The sequence below is a fragment of the Neovison vison genome, chromosome 6 (assembly GCF_020171115.1).
Source record: "Neovison vison isolate M4711 chromosome 6, ASM_NN_V1, whole genome shotgun sequence".
Lineage (NCBI taxonomy): Eukaryota > Metazoa > Chordata > Mammalia > Carnivora > Mustelidae > Neogale > Neogale vison.
The window spans coordinates 148,591,750-148,598,345 of record NC_058096.1 but is presented as its reverse complement, the minus strand read 5'-3'; the positions used below and the strand labels follow the sequence as shown (position 1 = coordinate 148,598,345).

The following is a 6,596-nucleotide window of genomic DNA, read 5'->3' as shown; positions in this document are numbered from 1 at the left end:
TTGTAAAGGGCAAGAGAGTAACTACTTTGGGATCTGTGGGCTATCTGGTGTCTAACAGTGTAGCATGAAAGTAGCCTTAGACAATATGTAAACAAATGAGTGTGGCTGTGTTCCAATAAAACTTTATTTATAAAAACAGATGGCAGGCTGGATTTGGCCCACAGGCTGTAGTTTGCCAAGCACTGCTCTATAGAATTCTTAGATCTAAAAATATCTGCAAGCAGATGGGTGAGGGATTTGTATACTGAAACTGTGTTCAAGTGTTCCTGGATGCTAATTCAGCAGAAAGATCTTACTATCCTCTGTATTTCCCTTAAAATAAGTACTTAAAGTAGCCCAAAGTTGCTGGGACCTTGGGGCTACTGCTGCCTAAGGGTTTTCCATCTGCAACTTTACATCACTCAGGATGGGAATAGCACTGCCTTAGCTCCTTGGCTACATCTACAAAATACACCTGTGATCTGAGGAAAGAAATAGAATGTGCTATCCATCAGGCTGGCTGACCTATGGAATTAGATACAGGCCCTCCTGGGCGGAATTTTAAAGCTTTAAGAATCACGTAGTCAGACTGCTTCACGTGTTAGCTGAAGATCACTTCATTTTATCATTTGCATGTTGGGTGAACAGGGTTTGAACTGGCACTTGGGACAGGAAGATATTTTGAATACAGGCACTTTTTCTATTTCTCCTGACAGCCAAGAAACTACTTTGGCTATACCTACTTTCCATTTGAACTTGAGAAGCATGGGAGAATGTTATCAAGCAATTTCAAAGTCTTTATTGGTCACACATTCTGGTTAGAAATCCAAACACAGAAGGGAAGAATTATGATCAAGTCATACAAGGAGGGAAAACCAGTATACATCAGCCATGATAGTAACTGTGATTAAAATCAACAGCCCTATAGGAAATCCCTCTGTCCAGCTGTCTGTCCATCCAACCATCTACCCAAACACGCAGACATCAAAACAACCTACTGTTTCTGAAGGCACCATACCATTTGCTGAGGAATCCCAGTCAGGCGGCACAGCTCCCTGCTCCCAGGGAGCTAGAGTTGTAGTGGAAGGGAGAAGCGAACGCCCAGAGAGCACGATACGAAAACAAGGCAATACTTCACGAGAAAAAATTGCGAGTACCAACGCACCACTTGGAGGAACTTCTTGAAGAGTAGTAAAAATTGAAATAATCACCAGGTAGAGCTCTCAAGAGCTACTGGGGAGCCATGAGAGAGCCTGGAGCAGGCGCTTAGGCCCCTAATGGAGCTCCGCGCCCTAAATGCGCTGTTTCATCTCCAGGTGCCTGGCCCGCCTACCTGGTTCTCAAAGGCGGGGGAGCTCACTGGCTAACCAAGGCTAGTCCTAAAACAGGCAGAACTTAAAAAAAAAAAGAAAAAAGAAAATCACATAATATGTATGCTTTCTATAAGTCAGTCAATATCAGTTTTGAAGAATTCTGACTACTTTTATCTTATATATAGTACTTTATACCCAACATTCTAAAAAGAAAACAGCTTAGTACAGAATCAGAAGTGAACAAAGACACTAAAAGAGCTGATGTGATAAGAATTAAACAATTAAAGACACTATCTATAGTGTCCATATATATATATGTCCATATATATATATATATATAGTCCTTATATATAGTGTCCTATCTATAGTGTCCTTACAGGAGAAGAGTTAGAGATTCAAAGACCTCACAGCCAAAATGGATGTTAAATCCGACATTATTATCAGCAATTCTTATAGCATCATCTTCTGACCCACTGTTTGCATTCTTTATCAAGTGGCCAGTTTCTTCAAGAACGCTGGTCATATCCGCTGACTATACTTGACATGGACATCTTATGAAATAGAGCAAAATACAACAAGGTTTCGAAGGGACCAAATTCTAAAACACACCATTTGTCTCTTTCAAATGATATTTCTGCAAGAGAACTAAAAGTACAATCCCAGACCCAGAGAAACCAAAACCCAGTAAAATGAAAACTCACCTTGGATGGGAACCATCCTGTATTCTCTGGTCCATTAAGCCAACCAACCGAGAGAAAAGAGCAAATTGCTGTGGTACTTACTTGCAGGGGATGGGGTACTGCATCCACTTGGAGGAGGGTGGCCATGCAGGCCATGGAGGGGAGGCAGGGAAAGTCCTCCGATGACTGGTGGGAAGAGTAACGGGTAGGGCGCGGCTGGGTAGTGAGTCATGTGTCCATTCACTGAGGGGACAGGACATGCGTGGCTACTGGTGGTCATGTTTCGGGCCTCACACGATGGAAGGTGCTCTGGGGCGGAAGCACATCACTTCAGGTCTTGAGCCAAAGTGAGGGAGGTAAACTCAGGGCCAGTGTTGAGTCTGAGCTGTCTTCTGGGCCAAAGGGAAAACAGTTCAACATATGACCTTGCTTCTTCTCAGCATGGTTTCTCCGCCTCTCATTTTGCTGTGTTGATTACAGGAAGGATGCGTTTTTTGCTCAGCTGCTCAGTTTAAGGCTGGGAAATGCTATCACTTTAAAGGTCCAGAGCTGCTAATTCTGTCAGGAAAAAAAATAAGTGTATATATGTATATGTATATATAAATTTCATAAGTCAAAAATATTTTCTTGTTTATCAAGTTAGATGAAAAAGCTCAGGTACTAATCTAGGACTCCTAACTCCCTGCTCTTCCCTAATATTCACTACTTTTATTTTCTTAAATTCTTATATTCTAGTATAGCATAAAACTAATACACAATTTCAAAGTAACCCTGACCATCCAATATTAAATAGTCATGTCCCCCCTACTCCAGAGTAATCTTTCTTGATATTCCTTACTCAGCTTAAGCTTTCTCCATGGCAAAGAAATTTTTGTGAGAGTGTTTTTGCCTGTCTCCCCCAATTAGAATATGCTCACTAGGAGGGCAGAATTTTTCTGTTCTGCGAACCGCTGTTTTTATCTCTTATAAGGGTACCAGGTAGGCCACGATAAATATTTGCTGAATGAATAAGTGTTTTTTCTTGCTTCTTTTAGAGAAAGTGATTGTTTTACGATGTTATAACCTAGGTGTTTCCAAGATGTTACATATTTTATCTGAACAAATTTGGGATTTCAACCCAGCCCTTTGGAATGAGATACCCAACAAGATAAATATAATTGTAGGAGAAAACTGTATCCTAATGAAAGGATCCCCCAGTAAAACAAAGTAAGAGACACAGCCAAAGATCAGTGAAATACCTCATATCTGTTTCTTATTGTCAACAGTATATATCTTTCTTGTAAGAACACCATCTTTGATCCATATAACGGCTTTGTCTATCTGTTCGATCATCTACCTGTCGAATCCTAACTTACCAGTCTATGCCAGGTACTAATGTAGGCACTACAGATACACAGTATGAAATGATGCTAATGTGTTCCTATCATCACAGAGTGTCTAGTTTTAACAGCTCCTGGTTATGGTCACGTTGTTAGAGAGGGTTAAATTGCTCTGCCCCTGCAAAGGACATGCAAGGAAGGCTCAGCACCTAGGACTCCTTGAGACTGGGAATGGAAGAAGCCTGAAATGAATTCTAGGGTGGGCTGGCTTCCCAGGCTCATTTTGGCCCCGATGACCAATACTCAGTGAAAGTCCCCAACTCTGGGCTCCACTGAAGGGAAGCCCTTAATGTAAACCCACATGACCCAAAACAAGAATCATATGGCCAGGCCAGCTCAGCGTCATTGTCAAGAACATGATTCTTTTTTTTTTTTTTTTAATGGATTCCATTTCTTTTTTTTTTTAAATTATTTTTTTAAATAAACATATAATGTATTTTTATCCCCAGGGGTACAGGTCTGTGAATTGCCAGGTTCACACATTTCACAGCACTCATCATAGCACATACCCTACCCAGTTTTTATTGTGAAATGGGGATAATAATAGAATAGTAAATAATAGAATCTACTTCAGAGGGTGGTTGTGAGCCGTAAGTGAGGAAATGAGGCAACATGAAGAGAAGCCAAGTGCCTGGTGTGGAGTCAACTCCATATCCCCACCACCCTCTCCCGTCCCCCCTTCCCCCAGGAACCCTCAGTCTGTTTTTTAAGATTGAGTCTCTTATGGTTTGTCTCCCTCCCAATCCCACCTTCTTTCATTTTTTTCTTTTCCTAACCCCAACTCCACTTCTTCATATCAGGGAGATCATATGATAGTTGTCTTTCTCCAATTGACTTATTTCACTAAGCATAATACTCTCTAGTTCCATCCATGTTGTCGCAAATGGCAAGATTTCATTTCTTTTGATGGCTGCATAGTATTCCATTGTGTATATATACCACATCTTCTTGATCCATTCATCTGTTGATGGACATCTAGGTTCTTTCCATAATTTGGCTATTGTGGACATTGCTGCTATAAACATTCGGGTGCACGTGCCCCTTCGGAGCACCACGTTTGTATCTTTAGCATAAATACCCAGTAGTGCAATTGCTGGGTCATAGGGTAGCTCTATTTTCAGTTTTTTGAGGAACCTCCACATGGTTTTCCAGAGTGGTTGCACCAGTTTGCATTCCCACCAACAGTGTAGGAGGGTTCCCCTCTAAGAGCATGATTCTAGAGCCACATCACCTAGGTTCAAATCATGGCCCCACCCCACGGACAGTTATCTTACTTCTCAATATAGCAGTTTTTATTGTGAAATGGGGATAATAATAGAATCTACTTCAGAGGGTGGTTGTGAGCCGTAAGTGAGGAAATGAGGCAACATGAAGAGAAGCCAGTGCCTGGTGTGGAGTCAACACCAAGTTAAAGTCTGCTATTCACACGTGCATTGTCTCATCAAATGATATGCTTCTGAGAACGAGCTCGCTGGAATAGACAAGAGGTTCTGGGGTCAGGGCAGGAGGAAATCACAGCACCATCATTTGAGGAAAATATCAGGACTAAAACTTTTGTTTTAGTCCTTGAAAGGAGCAAAGATGGGATCTGGGTACAGCTGAGAACAAAGACTCATGAAAGCTCACTGATTTCTCAGTTCAAAAAGTCAGTCACTTTGATTCTGAACCCTAGAATTTTCTAATCCGTAATAGCTTCGTTTGTTTACTATGTGTCAGGCACTTCGTTTATGAGCCCTAAGCTCTAGCCCTTAGAGCCGTCCTGTAAGGCAGTTATTCTCCATATTCTCCAGGTGAGAAAACGGTCTCAGTGAGTTTAAATGACCGACCCGCAATGTCACAGAGTCAGCCTGTGGCTAAGTCAGAATCTGAACCTAGACCTGGCTGGTTCTACAGTCTCTCTGCTTTCCCCTGTACCATGCTGTGCCTTTATGTCACCGAGTGCTTGAGGTGCCCTTGCTGTACCCTACAGGAAGAAGTCCACAAGCTGTTGTGATGTGAGCGGCTGTCCTCACCTCGATGACATTCTCCCCAGGGCCTTGAGTTCCTGGCCTATTAATATTACAAATGCACGTCATCCACAGTGAGACCATATGGTCCCAGGTTCCCCAGAACTCTGCTGTCCCTTACAAAGGAGACCGTATTCCCTGTTAGCTTTCGTAACAAGCTTGCCCCCCAAAGTGATGCCCCTCCCCAAATATCAATGTCCTTTTTACACTTTCAAACCACAACTTGTTTCTCTGATGAAAATAAAGTAAATGGACTATGAGAGGTGAACGTTTTCCCTGCTTTCTCCTCTAAAAAATCACACACCATCTAATATATTTAACACTTTCATTTTGTAGTTTGTAGCAAATTAATTAGAAAATAAACAATACCATTTAGTATTTGGTGCATTTCCACTCAATTTGATTTTTAAATCACACACACAAAGCCCAGCATTGTTAAAAATGGTCTTTTCTATCTCCATTAGACAAACTACCTCATTAACTGGTGGAGCTGACAGTTCAGCAAACCCACCCCCGCAGGGCACAATTCTTAGAGTTTTAAAGCTGTTTGTTTGTTTTTACCAACCAGGGACTATTTCTACTCTCAATAATCCTTCATGTCTCTTTGCTTTCAAACACAGCAGAATTTCAGCATCCTGCCTGTCTGATTGAAAAGTCTGGTATCATGCCTAGGATCTTTAAGGGGAAAAAAAAAAAAAAGAAAAGAAAAAAGGAAAAAGTAAAGAAAGATGAAAAAGAAAACTTAAACTGATAATAGGGCAAAAGGGAAACAAAAATCGGTGGGTTGGGAAAATCCTGTTATGTTGCTGGAAAATTGTTTGAACAGTCACTGGGTCTGTGTTCACATATGTGACTGATTAAGGCTATTTCTGGAATCAGAGAATTTCCTTTGTTTTAGGCTTCTCAAAAAAAAAAAAAAAAAAAAAAAAAGATGGTTAGTGGTATTAGCAGTTCTTTTTTCCCCCTTCCATGCCTGATTTGAGTTTGGGCTCATTCAGGGTTCCTTTCTTTGCAACCTGAAGTGAAGCAAAGGGGAGTGGAGTAGAAGCGGAGAAGGAAGTGGGGACCAAGTCAGGAGGTCTTGGATCTACCACCCAGGAGACTGCCTGGGTGTCAATTTCATCATCTGCAAAAGGGGTCAAGGGAAGAGGAACAGGTTTTAAATCAAGTTTCTCAGACAGTGCTGTCCAGAAAACAAGTATCTTATGAGATATGAAATGGAAATATGGAAAATATTTA

At 41.3% G+C, this 6,596-nt stretch overlaps 1 long non-coding RNA gene across 1 annotated transcript in view; it reads right to left on the bottom strand.

Moving 5' to 3' along the window:
• Positions 1-2,080: 2,080 nt before the first annotated feature.
• Positions 2,081-6,596, bottom strand: part of LOC122909036 — a 303,879-nt gene continuing 299,363 nt past the window's right edge. The window contains exon 4 of the long non-coding RNA XR_006385067.1: positions 2,081-2,530. This is a non-coding gene — a long non-coding RNA (uncharacterized LOC122909036). The remainder of the gene's footprint in view (positions 2,531-6,596) is intronic.